At 40.6% G+C, this 14,232-nt stretch overlaps 1 pseudogene; it reads right to left on the reverse strand.

Annotated features, from left to right (window-relative positions):
- Positions 1–1,512: 1,512 nt before the first annotated feature.
- On the reverse strand, positions 1,513–2,848 carry LOC110196598 (cyclin-H pseudogene; annotated as a pseudogene).
- Positions 2,849–14,232: the final 11,384 nt, after the last annotated feature.

The following is a 14,232-nucleotide window of genomic DNA, read 5'->3' on the forward strand; positions in this document are numbered from 1 at the left end:
TACTGAACTGATATGGTAGACTCTATATAGTTAAGACTTCTGTGTGATACATGGTTAAAAAGCAAGGAAGTAACCATCAAAAATCCATGAGACTCAGGTTACTCTACCTAAGGTCTCATGTTGAAAGGAAAGCCCAAAGTGGTTCTCAGGATTAGTTATTTGATGGGAAACCCTTCCAATAAAGAATATGGTCTTGGGTCTTTTTGAGAACACTTTGTAGACCTGACAGGAGCAGCAGGTTTAATACCTTAGTTGAGGGCTGTGGTAGAGGCTGATATATCTAGGACTTGCACAAGAAAATTTTTATTTTTCTAGTCCAGTTCAGTATAGTAGAGCTCAGGGGACTTCATTATTAAATGAACTGAACATTTTCTTTGAATCAACAGGTCATGAACTTCCTTCAGCCTTCTTTATTGAAATGACCTTGTCTATTTTTTTCCTTTGTAACCTCGATTCTCCATGATCATTCAATAAATAATCATCAACTAACCTAAGCAATGGGACTGCAGTGCTAACCAGGGCCTTTCAGAAAGGGACAGATTCAATCTAGTGTATCATGTTCTTGTCAAATTTCTATGACAATAACAATGGTTATAACTGAGAATTCCAGATAGTAATATTGACAATATTTACTACTGGGGCTATACATCCAGCAGACATTAACAAATAACTGGTCTACATAATTTTATTATAGTAAAGCAAAGGCCATCATATTTGAGAATTATGAATGGGATTTGGTATTTCTGAAAAAGAATGCCAAAAAGCACAGTAACTTCTAGGCAGTGGTTCTACAGTGGAACTGTGTACAGACAAATCACTCATTCAATCAAAAGGCATTTATTAAGTTTCAGGTGGACAGCTAGGTGGCACAGTGGGTAGAGTACTAGACTTCGGAATCAAGAGTACTCATCTTCGTGAGTTCAGATCCAGTCTCAGACACTTACTAGCTGTGTGACCCTGGGCAGATCATTTACCACTGCATGCCTCAGTTTCCTCATCTATAAAAATGAGCTGGAGAAAGAAATGGCCAACACTCAAGTATCTTTTCCAAGAAAACCCAAAAATGGGATCATGAAGTCAGACATGACTGAAACAACTGAAATGTGTCAGACACTGTAGTAGGCACTGGAGCTACAAAGACAAAAATGAAACAGTTCCTGTCCTCAAGGAGCTTACATTTTACAGGAGGAGACAATATGGATGATATATATGTATATATACATATATAAACACATGAAAAATATAGAATCTGCATTTTAGAGCTAGAATGGACTTTAGAAATAGATCATTTGACAGATCCTGCCCATTTTATAGACAGAGAAACTGAGGATTAGAGAAGTTAAAGTGATTTTCCCAAAGTCACAAGCTCACAAATGGTAGAGGCAGCATTTGAATCCAGTTCTTCTGGGTTCTAGTCTAGGGCTGAAAAATTCCGTGGTCTTGGGAAGTAACTGTTTTTAATGAGATGTCAATAAAACATTAACCAACAAACCATTGCTCAGTAAGTCAACTGGTATTTATTAAGCACTTGATATGTATCAAACAATGTTCTGAGTACTGGATATAAAGAAAGACAGTCCCTGTTCTCAAGGAGCTTATATTCTTTTTCTTTTTTTAAATAAGAAAAGGTTTGATAAAAGGGAGTTATTTTCACCATACACTTCTGAGCCAAGATAAAGAAACTATCTCTCAGTGGAAGCAGTAAACTTTACAACTCAGAACTCAGGAGTTAACTTTAAATGTTCCAACATGACACTTTTGGTAACACCCATTAAGTTATAGGGAATCTACAAGATCATCATCAGCCCATTTTTCCTCCTCCAGATTAGATTTCTTTGAGACATACTCTTCATATTCATATCCTTTCCTCTTCTTTACATTTATATTAAATGCAAGTTCAGCACTTCTCTAGTTTCTGTTTCAGGGCAGTAACTTCCGTAGGCCCTAGTGATTCATACTTCTTTACTAAGGTTTTCATGCGTTTCATCGTATGTAATAACTGTGACAAATAGGTTCGATTCTCTTTTAGCGTAAGACTTTCTGGCAAGTAACTTTCCATGTTAATTCCAGCCCTGGAGGCGCAGGGTAAAATGGTAGAACAATCTGTGAAAGTGTGTATAAAAGGTAAGCATCTGTCAAAGCAATTCTATTAAGAAATTCATCAGCTGTTTTCCTTAAAACTACTGGTTCTCTAGAGCCGGATATAATGAGTCTTCAAGTCAATGAGAAAACCCTCCAATGGCCAGTACGGATGGTGGACAATAAGGTGGAAATTAAGCTGCTAAATAAGAGTTCGTAATTCCAAAATTTTTTCAAGTGCCTTTTCATGTACAAGAGGGCTCTCCCAAAGATTTCCAACAAACTGCACTGGACATATGAAATTCATCTACTTTGCATGCGAAAAATGCACAAGTAAGCATTATTATCCGAGGGTGATATTCCATCACTGAATTATTGACGTAAAAAAGCTTGAAGTACATGCATGCTGTACCCACAATAGACCTTGGCATTGCAGGCTTAAATTTGGAGCAGAAGTCTAACAGTCTTTTCTCCTAATATTTGAAGATTATTAGTTGTTTATGAGATTTAAGAAGGCTGGACCATTTGCCAGAACCTTCCCGTTCGCTGACACTTTGCACTTGAACTTGGGGTTGGCGCCTCCATCTTGAGAGCATCCAGTGCCGCTTCTGGCTGCGGTGGTGATACATCCTGGGCAGCAGCGGAGGGTGAGGGGGCCGAGAGGGCCCGGACGACCAGGCAGGGGCCCCGGGAGAGAGCCACGTACATCTGACCCTCCCGCGCACAAGGAACTTAGAATTCTAATGGGGAAAAGAAAATACATAAAAGGAAGCTGAAAGCAGAGAGGACCAAAGGTATCTTGTGCATGAGGATAGTGCAGAAAGTCTAGAGTGCATCCTGGAGGGGAATGAAACCAGGCTGGCCTCGGTGCCCTCTTTAGACCATCCAATCAGGGACAGACGCCACAAGGGCAGATGGTACTCGTAACGTGAATTCCAGGGCTACAGTTGAGAGGCTTCAGATACAGAGCTGCAGCATGGTAAAGAAGATCCAGCATGCAGCCTGGGGAAGAATGCCCACATCTTCGCCTTTTCCTCTATGCTGTTGGTGTTTTTAATCAACTTCCCAGGAGCTAAAGCTAACTAAATTTAGAAGAAGAAAAAAATCACTTTTTCTTATTTGTATTGGTGCCCCTTTTACTCCTCCTGGTCCTCTTTGACCTTGTTGATTCCTCTTCCCTTATTTCCTGTGTTAAGGGATAAGATTCAAACTCAGGGTCATAACTGTCCTAAAAAAAAAAAAGAGAGATTTTGTCTTATGGTTGCCAATGTTTGGCTGTGGGGGAAGAGGAGGGTTTCATTTCTTCCTGTAGTAACTGCTTTTCCCTTGCTTGCCTCACGCTCCTCCGACCAACCGGTTTCACTCTGAGGCAAGTCAATCACCCTTCTATTCCCTCTCCTCCCCTCCCCAGCCCATCCCTCCCTTCCCTTTTCCTCTTGTCCCCTCATCACTGTGCTGACCACATTGATTATAGCTGAAGCAGCATCAGGAGAGAGGGCAGACATTGCTTTCATCCTCTAGGAAAGGGTTCTTAACCTGGGGGTTGTGGTTTTTTATTGTACTATGTTATGGAAATGCTTGTTTTAGTCCACAAATTAAAAACAAAATAAATTAAAAATAAATAAATAGTACATATATGATTGTGTGGCCAAGTCAGAAAAAAAATATTTTGATAACTATACTTCAATATATTTGGCTTCCTTTGTAATCCTATTTTTAAAAAAAATGAGGTATTAAAATACATTATTCTGACAGTGAGGTTCATAAGCTTCTTCAGACTGCCAACGGGGGTCCGTGACACAGTGAAGGTTAAGAACACTGTTCTAAAGGAATTCAGGAGATGGCAAGATCTCAGGAGAGAACCATCATCCCCAGGGTTGCATCACTCGGCCTCTTGAGGACAAGAGCTAGACTAGGAGTCTGTCTCCTGGTGTGAATAAACCCCTGCTCTGTCCTTTCTTTGTGCCCTAGCCACCAACCCCCATCCTCCAAATATTAATACCCCAGGTGAAAATATCCCTAGTTATGTCTCTATTGCTATTTCTTTATCATGCCATTAAACTAATTGCTTATTTGCATTTCAAATTTTTCTCATTTATCTTGCAGAGCTGAAGGTCCAGTCATTTTGTGAATTATTTATTGACATATTGTATGTGAACGTGGAAAAAGGTTAAAAGCCTGTCTCACAATTCAATAGTGAATCCAGTTGCTATTTGCCCAGACAGCCTTTTAGAACATAGTCACTGCTATTCACACAGATTATAGGAGTTGGTGAAGTGAGATTAAAAGTTTGCTGACCACAATCTCTCTTAATCATTTTTATGTTTGAGGAAATGGATCCCTGGGAGGATTTATCTTAGCCAGTGAGCATGACAAATCCTAAAATTAACCAATAAGCATTTATTAAGCACCTATCCTATGCCAGGCCAGAATGCTAAAATGGGTCTCTGGTTATGTTAGGTGACAGTTGAACTGAGAGATCCAGAAGAGAGCAAAGGAGTTCAGTTAAAGTCAAGAAGAATCAGAGGAGTTTAGAAAAAGAGATGATGTTAATAGGGGAATTTTAAGAAAAGATCAAAAGGCAGATCTGATCTCAGCATGGGCTTTGATACTTCCTGGTACATTCTGGGGGAAAATAGAACTTCATAGCAATTTGCTTGAAAGAACCCAGGGTAAAAAGATTATTAAAAAAAAACCTCGTAGTGATTGCCTGAAAATGCCAAGCTATCTTCTCTGTTATTGTAGTTTGACCAAGCATATCACTTCCAGAAGAGGGAAGGCTGAATTGCAGGTGGGTCTAAAGATAACACCTCTCTTTAGGACTGCAGAAAAAGACTAACAAAGAAAACTGAAAGAGGCTTCTTTTCTGTTATTTCTTTTTTAAAAAATCAATGTTTACAGATTTCTTTTGTTTTTACATCACCCACATTTCCTAATGTATTTCTTCCCCTCCTCCTCCCAGAGTCATGCCTTATAATAAAGAATAAAAAAGAAAGAAAAAAATTCAAGAAAACTAACCAACACATTGAAAAAATATGATATTCTATACAGTGCTCCACGTTCATAGTTGCCTACCTCTACAAAAATTTCATATTTCTTTCCAAGACTGGTTTTTGATCATTTCACAGCATTCAGATTTGTTTGTTTTATGGTTGCTCTGTCCCTTTACACTATGGTAGTCATTGTGTATATTTTCCTGGTTCTGCTAATTTCACTTGGCAATCTTCCTGTGCTTCTTTGTGAAACTCCAGTCCCAGAACCCATTGGTACAGAGCTCTCTTTTATTATTGTAGATGAAGACCCTGCACTATGGGGGAGCTGGTGAGAAGTGAGAGGTGAGAGATGAGAGAGTTCCAGGGCCAGTCCTACTTTGGGACTCTTGGAGCACCAGTCTTCTTCAGGACTCATCAAGCTTCAAGTGGCTTTGGGCTTCTGGCTTCCATCTTCAAGAGGGAAGATGGAATTGGCCAGCCCCACTTCAGGTTGCTGAAAGAAAAGACTCTAGGAAGACATGGAAAAAGCTAGCAGTCTCTAGCCTATCCTCTTTCCCAGTTTACTACTCTAGACACTTCAGGGAATATTTCCCTCGGGTGAGATCTAAGATATTCTCTCTTGATTAATTACCTCACTCCCAAAGGAAGAACACCTTTACTCCATGCTGTGCAGCATATATTCTTCTATGTATACCTTCTCTGATTTCTATTTTGCTAGGATTTAGATAAATGGATTTCTTTGCTATTCTCTGTGTATATTCACTAATTAATCACTTCTTACAGCACAGTAATATTCCATTGCCTTTATGTTCACTTTGTTTCCATTTCTTTGATACTAGATACACATACACACACACACACTACATACATATATATATATACACACACATAATATATAAACATATTTATATATTTACCCAAAATATTTAATATTTAATAACTGGATCTCTGGAAAAATAATGCACCCCTGACATACTTTTAAAGTTTGATCTACATTTTTTAACATTTTCTCCATCACTTGCTTAAGTCTAGACAATCAGCAAAATAATGAATAAAGACTTGATTTGTAGCATTTGCTAATTTCTGAGGCATAAATGCTCATACTGAAAATGTAGCAGTTGTCTCTTGGAAGTAGGTTAGAGCTGGCTCTATTACCCGACTGGATCAGGGGAAAGAGTTTATATAGTGCATATATTTGTGTGTGTATGTATATGTATGTATAGTTTACATAGTATACGGTTTATATAGTATATATACATACACAAATACATATATACATACATATATACACATATATGTATATATACATACACACAGCCCCCTATATATGTATATATGTACACACTAAAATATTTTGGTGTATATGAGACTTTGAAAAAGGCTTAACCACATCATGCCTCCATTGGTTGGTGGAGGTAGCTGCGTGCTGTTGGAAAAGCTGTCATCACAGCATTCATAGTAGATGTGTACATAGAATGTGTTGCAGTGTCATGGTGTGCTGTGGGGTCATCTCAAAGAATTCAGACTCAGACCACCTCCAATTCAAATAAAGGCATTTATTGGGAATGACGCCTCCAACAGGCTGAGTTCCAAGAGAAACCAGCAACTTAGTAAAACAAGACAGGTAATTTTATAGTGTAATGATGCTGATTACACAACGGAAACTATGAATATTAAAAAGGCAGGAGGGGTGTGTCAAGGGATTAGAGAGAGGGGTCCCAGCCTCAGTGAAACTGTGCATGAGGTTACTCACAATGCATACAGAAAAACCCAAATTGGGGGGGGGGAGCATTTATGTATGATAATGATTTATAATAAGAGTCTCTATGTCATAAGTTTACTCTAGGTCAGTTCTTTACTATTACTGCACAGACACTATCTTAGGGGAAGCCCATTCTTTGCTTTGGTGGCCAAACATCCTGGTCATGCTGCTTTCTTGTTGGCTAGCTATTGTGGTCCTATCTGGTTAAGATGGATAATTAAGTACTGTGGTCCTGTCTTGGGCTAAATGGATGATGTGACTGTGGTTGAGTGCATGGACACACCTGTTTAAATATGAGAATTGGGTTTGGGGGCAGAGGTTAGCTAAAGGCAGTGGTTAGCATTCAATCACATGGACACACCTGCTGTTCTGGTGAGAAATACGAGTTTATGGACACACCTATTGTTCTGGTGAGGCACATATGAGGAAGTTAGGATATTGGGGGGGGTGGGCATTGGCTAGGTAAAGGCAGTGAGCCTGCTGTTCAGTGAGACCTATGATTGAGTCTGGGGGCCTGTGGTGTAGTTAAAGACAGATTGTGTGGTCATATCAAAACATGCCTGCTGTTCAGTGAGGCCCATGAGGAAATTAGAATATTGGGGCTGGGGGGTAGCTTTATTAGGATCCCATCAGAATGTATATATTTATGGGAGAGTGAGCTCAAGGTTTATGGGGAAACTGCTTTATTGTTACTTTAATTACAGGTCCATTTAATTAAAATGTCTTTATTATGAACTATGTTCTATAACTAGACTGATAAGAAAGTAAAATGCATAACCGAGGACTTGTAAGTTAAGGACTGAAGAGGATTCTGATACACAAAGTACCCACAACATGGGATAGCTAACTGGAAGGCACTGGGAGGACTAAGTGTATACATCCATCCATACATTTCGTATATTCATACACATAGATACAGACGTGTGTGTGCGTAAATCTATAGATGAGCAGGTGAACTCCTAATTTACTGGTTAACTTTTATGTAGCTAAACACACAAACCCATATGTGTGTATGTGTTATAAATGTACAGATGAGTAGATGAACTCCTAATTTACTGGTTAACTTTTATGTAGCTAAACACATAAACCCATATGTGTGTGTGTGTGTTATAAATATAGAGATGAGCAGGTGAACTCCTAATTTACTGGTTAACTTTTATGTAGCTAAACACACAAACCCGTGTGTGTGTGTGTGTGTGTGTGTGTGTGTGTGTGTTTTATAAATGTACAGATGAGCAGGTGAACTCCTAATTTACTGGTTAACTTTTATGTAGCTAAACACACAAACCCATATGTGTGTGTGTATGTGTGTGTGCGTATGTGTTATAAATGTACAGATGAGCAGATGAACCCCTAATTTACTGGTAAACTTTTATGTAGCTAAACATATGCACAAAACATATACCTGTGTGTGTGTGTGTGAGTGTGTGTGTCCTAAACATATATAATATATAACATATGTATATTCAGAACTTTGATTTCATTGTCTGGTGAACTCTTGGCATGAAAACTCTTCCCACTGATCCAGTGGGTGACAGAGCCAGCTCTAACCAACTTCCAAGAGACAGCTGTTAAATTTTCAGCATGAGCATCTGCACCTCAGAAATTAGTAAACGCTGCAAATCAGGGCTTGATTCATTGTTTTGCTGACTACCTGGGGTTAAGGAAGAGATGGAGAAAATATTTTTTTAAAATGCAGATTAAACTTAAAAAGTGTGTCAGGGATACATTTTTTCCAGAGAGCCTATTGTTAAACATGTACCAGCATGCCCCCACACTGATGCCGATGAACAATTCATCAATAATTTATGGCTTTAAGATGTTGCCTGAGGCACTGAGATTACCCGTGGTTACAGTCAGAAATAGAACTCGATGCTGCTGTAAGCCATGTCCGACTCTTCATGAATCAATTTAGGGTTTTCTTGGCAGAGATACTAGAATGGTTTGCCATTTCCTCCTCTAGCTCACCACAGAAGAGGAAATTGAGGCAAACAGGGTTAAATGACTTGTCCAGGGTCACATAGTAAGTGTCTGAGGGCAGATTTGAACTCAGAAAGAGGAGTCTTCCTGACACCAGGCCCAGCATCTATCCACTGCCCCACCATGAATGTGACCTTAAGCTCTCTTACAACTCCAAGGTCAGCCCTCTAACCACGATGCTACTCTACCTCTTTTGATCCACTGAAAATTTTACCCTAATGCTTCATTATATGGGCTCTTAGCAGAGGGCAAGCTTTTGCAGGCCCTCCCAAGTCAGAAAGGTTCTGAGTAAAGGTGCCATGATTTTAGCTCCAGCTGGGAGAAGTTTGGAGAAATTTAGCCTTAAGTTGAGCAAGTTATACATTTGTTTTTTGGCCATAGCAACTCTCCTTAGCCTGAAAGGTTAAAAATTGAAAGTCCTTAACTGATTTTTCAGGGATGCAATAATTTTCTTCTTCAAAATTTCCCCTTCCTCATTTTATAAAGAAACTACAAGACTTAATTTTCTCCTTTTCATTGAGCTATAAGGTTACATTAACCTTGTCTGGGTATTCTGCAGACAGTGCGGGTCAGGAGTTTTAGACCTCAGTTCCATGTTCAGACCCTAACTTCTGGTTTTGGGCCCTGGGTCCACATCAGTTTTATAGCAGAATCTGACTCTCCTAGCTTTTGCAAGAAGAGCTGACTGAGTTATTCTGACCCAACAGCCTGTGATAGAAAACCTGGGCTATGGAGAAGTCCTTTGTGCAGGCCCTGTTGGCTTCAGGCTCAGCAATTTACTCCCTAGAACTGCTATTGACTCAGAGGCAGCTAGAAGCTATTGGGGACAGAGCACCAAACCTGGAGTAAGAAAGACCTGAATTCAAATCCAGCTTCAGACACTAGTTGTTTGACCCTAGGCAAGTCACTTACCTCTGCCTTCCTCAGTTTCCTCAACTGCAAAATGGGAATAATAATAATAATACCTACCATCCAAGATTGCTGTGAGAATTAAATGCAATATTATTTGTAAAGTGCTTAGCATAGTTCCTGGCATGGATTAGGTACTTAATAAATTCTTTCTTCCTTTGTTCTTTCCCTTCTGTTTTGGGTTTTTTTTTTTTGGAGGGGGTGGGGTTTGAGATGGCTGAGGAAATCTGATCACTCCCTGTTGGTTGTCAATAAAATATTGAGCCAGTTTGAGTCTGAGAGATTTGATGATATTCCAGCTAACCCTCTGAGGAGAAATCACTAGGAGGACAAGGAGAAGAATATTTCAAGGGAGGAGAATTCTGTCAGCTTTGAAGGATCAGGAGGATTTTGGATGTCCTGTCTTCCCACTGGTCCTAATAATATCCACTAACGGCGAGGCAATTAGGTGGCACAGTGAATACAGCTGTGGCCTTGGAGGACCTGAGTTCAAATCCAGCCTCAGACACTTAACACTTACTAGCTGGGGCAAGTCACTTAAATACACTAATGGCAGTGCCTGCATTGAGAGCCAAGGACAGACCCACCAAGAAGAAAACAGATTCAAGGGCCAAGAAAGAAGCTAAGCAAAAATCTACACTAGGAGTGGGGAGTCTGTGGCTTTGAAGCCACATGTGGCCTTCTAGGTCCTTGAGTGCTGCCCTTCGAGTCCAAGTTTTACAGAACAAATTCTTTTATTAAGTGGATTTGTTCTGTGAGGTTTGGATTCAGTCAAAGGGCCTCACTTGAGGACCTAGAGGGCTACACGTGGCCTCGAGGCCCCAGGTTCCCCACCCAAGGTGTCCACCATACCTAAATAGAACATATTAAGGACTCCAGCAAATGTTCTTCCAGAAGCTTTGCACAGTTTTGCTGGCACCAGCTCTAACTGGCTCGCCAGAGCCAACTTAATAATTTTCAGTGTGAGCATTTATACCTCAGAAGTTGGTAATCACTACAAATTAGGGCTTGGTTTATTGTTTTGTTGAGCTCTAGACTTAGAAAAAAAGTCTGAATGAAGATTAAACTTAAAATGTACGCGCTTACATTTCTTTCCCCCTGGAGAGCATGGTTGTTCAGCATTTATCAGCACACCCCTGCATTGCTCTATACACGTCGCTTCAGCTCGGTAGGAGTGCAGCAGAAGGTTCAGGCAGTGAAACCATCGCCACACTGAAGGCCTGGTGCCTGGATGGAGGCTAACAACAAACAGCTACAACAAAAACAACAACGGCAGGCATTTGTAGAGCACTTTAGGTGTTGCAAAATGCTTTACCTACATTATCTTATTTGAACCTCATAACACCCAGATCCTTTGCCACATTTTCTATCTAAATTTGAACCTGCTTTCTCTTGGAACATGAAGGGATTCGTGAGGGAGTGGATCACTGACCAAATAGGCCACCATAGCAAATACCCCTTTCTAAAATCAAATTAAGTATACCTGACTAATAAACCCCTGACTACTGTTACTCAAGGAAGGAAGCACACCGATGGGGGCTCAAGAGGTATAGTATTAAAACACCAACCTGGACACTCAGAGTTAACCATAGAGCCCTGGAGTGGACAAAGTAGCCATGCACTGGGGACCTCTGACTGACAGTACAAATGGAGGTTGGGAGAGTGATAATAACAGCTAACCATTCTATAGCACTTACCATGTTCTAAGTACTGAGCTAAGTGCTCTACAAATATCTCAGTTGATCCAACAACCCTGGGAGATAGGTACTATTATTATCCTCATTGGACATATGAATGAATGGAGGTAAACAGGCTAAATGACTTGCTAGCAAATGTCTGAAGCCAGATTTGAACTCAGGTCTATCCTGACTCTAGAACAGGCACTCTATTCACTGTGCCACCTAGCTGCCCCTAAATGTAGTAACTAAAATGTAGTACCCAGAATTGAAAACAATGCTCCAAATGTGATTTTTTTTTTACTTTTTGGTAAGGCAATCAGGGTTAAGTGACATGCCCAGGGTCACACAGCTAGTAAATGTCAAGTGTCTCAGGTCAGATTTGAACTCAGGTCCTTCTAACTCCAAGGCCTGTTGGAGCTCGTACAATTTATCTGATTCAGTTTTGGCTCAGCTTTTATTACAAATAAGTTCCTTTAGTGAATACTTTTGGCTGTTGGCTGAAGATACTGCTCTCTGCAGGAATCTTTTATACTCTTTGACAGCTGGCTAATGAGGTCAACCAGTTTTATTTACCATGCCTAATAGTTTTTAGCCCAGTTTTCTTCTTCTTTTTTTAAAGCTAGTATTTATATGGAGCTTTTAAGTTTGCAAAGTGCTTTGCATATAGTATCTCATTTGGTCCTCACAAAGGGGTATCGTTATTATCCTCATTTTACAGATGAGGAAACTGAAAATGAGAGAGGTTAATTCAATTGATTTGCCCAGGGTCAGACAGCTAGTACGTATCTGAGACAGGATTTGAATTCAACCCTTCATGATTCCAGGTGGAGCACTCAATCCACTTCGCCACAAGCTGCCTTTAGCCTAGTTTTCAGAGAGAAATGGTCTTACAGAGAAGTCCCTTCAAGGAAATGGCGATATTTGGAGTTGTTTTAGCATCACAGATTAATGTGAAAACACCATATGAATGAATGAATGAATGAATGAATGAATGAATGAATGAATGAATGAATGAAACAATTTTTTAGGTTTTACTATGTGCCAGCTAGGGCAGCTAGGTGGCACAGTAAATAAAGTGCTGGACCTGGAGTCAGGAAGACTGATCTCCATGAGTTCAAATCTGGCCTCTGACACTTACTAGCTGTGTGACCCTGGGCAAGTCACTTAACCCTGTTTGCCTCAGTTTCCTCATCTGTAAAAATGACCTGGAGAAGGGAATGACAAACCACTCCACTATCCTTGCCAAGAAAACCCCATCACAAAGAGTTGCACACAACTCAAAAACGACTAAACAAAGACACGTGCCAACCACCATGCTAAGTGCTGGAGGTACAAAGAGAAAAGGGAGACGGTCTCTGCTCTCAAGTCCTTACATTCTAATCATGGAAGACAGAGAGGTCAGCGGCAAGATGTAAGGCAAGGCCCAGGAATCCTTGGTGTGCAACAGCAGCTCAGATTGTACTTCCCAGAAGTCCAGGGAGAATAATAAATAATAACTGCTAGCATTTATACAGTACCTGCTATGCACCAGGCATAGTGCTTTACAAATGTTATCTCATTTGATGCTTGCGACAGCCCTAGGAAGTAGGTGCTATTTTCATCCCCATTTTACAAAGGAAACTGAGTTAAATAGACTTAAGTGACTTGTCCAAGGTCACATAGTGAGTGATTGTGTGAGGCTGAATTTGAACTCAGATATTCCTGACCAGGGCAGATAAAATGCCAGCCCTAGAGTCAGGAAGACCTAAGTTCAAATCTAGCCTCAGATACTTACTAGCTGTGTGACCCTGGGCAAGTCATTCAACCTTGTTTGCATCAGTTCCTCATCTGTAAAAATGAGCTGGAGTAGAAAATGGCAAAGCACTCTAGTGTCTTTGCTAAGAAAACCCTAAATGAGGTCATGGAGAGTCAGACGTATCCGAATAACCACAAAATTCCTAACTCCAAGCTGGGTGCTCTGTGCACTTCACCGCCTAATTGCCTGTGGAACCAAGGTACGTGGTAAGGCACAGTGGACTGCAGGGAACAGCAGCAGGGTAACTGATGAGGCCCGGCCAGCCCCCAGCTTACCAGATGGAGTGTAGTTGGTGATTCTCAGCTCATACAAGCAGTGTGAGCAGCCATTTTCATAACTCGTGACTGTTGAGAAGTGGGTAGTGAGCCAACGGTAAAAGTGAAGCACGATTCTGAGTAACCTCCTGTGGGGATGGAGAGGAGGGGTGAGGAATGAGCACCCAGGCAGAAAGGGGCACCTAATAAGGGTTAAGAACTTGGCAATAAGGGCAGCCATGGTTTAGGTGCAGGTTTGGATTTTGCCAAAGGGCTGCACTTGAGGACCTAGAGGGCCACACGTGGCAGGTTCCCTACCCCTGGTTTAGGGGAATGGTTCATTGGGAACTGCTCCTGTCGGGCTCTCTGGCTGCCCATTGACATGGGTCAGAGGGAGGTGGGGAAGTAGGTGGGGGCAAGTGAGAGGAGAGGCCTATAGATCCATTTATAGAAATGTGGCCATTCTTTATCAAGGCTAAAATACAGAGAATTGTCATGTCACAGCACAGATGACCATTAACCAATTTGGAAAATGGGAAGCCTTCAGTGTAATAACTATATGAAAATTTTTTTTTTCTGAAAATTTCCAAAGCCTATTCCCTCAGAACTGGTTAACAATCACCACTAACATCAAATGGGCATTTTTTTTTTAACAGAGATTGTGAGGGCATCAGAATTCTAATGGTCTGTCTAGAATGGGTCTGCAAATACCATAATAAATAACTTCTTCTTGGTTCCTGAATCCCCCCAGGCCAATAAAGCTAATCAAAAAATCCTAATT

This window comes from Phascolarctos cinereus, unplaced genomic scaffold, assembly GCF_003287225.1.
Source record: "Phascolarctos cinereus isolate Bilbo 61053 unplaced genomic scaffold, phaCin_HiC Scaffold_5;HRSCAF=322, whole genome shotgun sequence".
In the NCBI taxonomy this organism is placed as follows: domain Eukaryota; kingdom Metazoa; phylum Chordata; class Mammalia; order Diprotodontia; family Phascolarctidae; genus Phascolarctos; species Phascolarctos cinereus.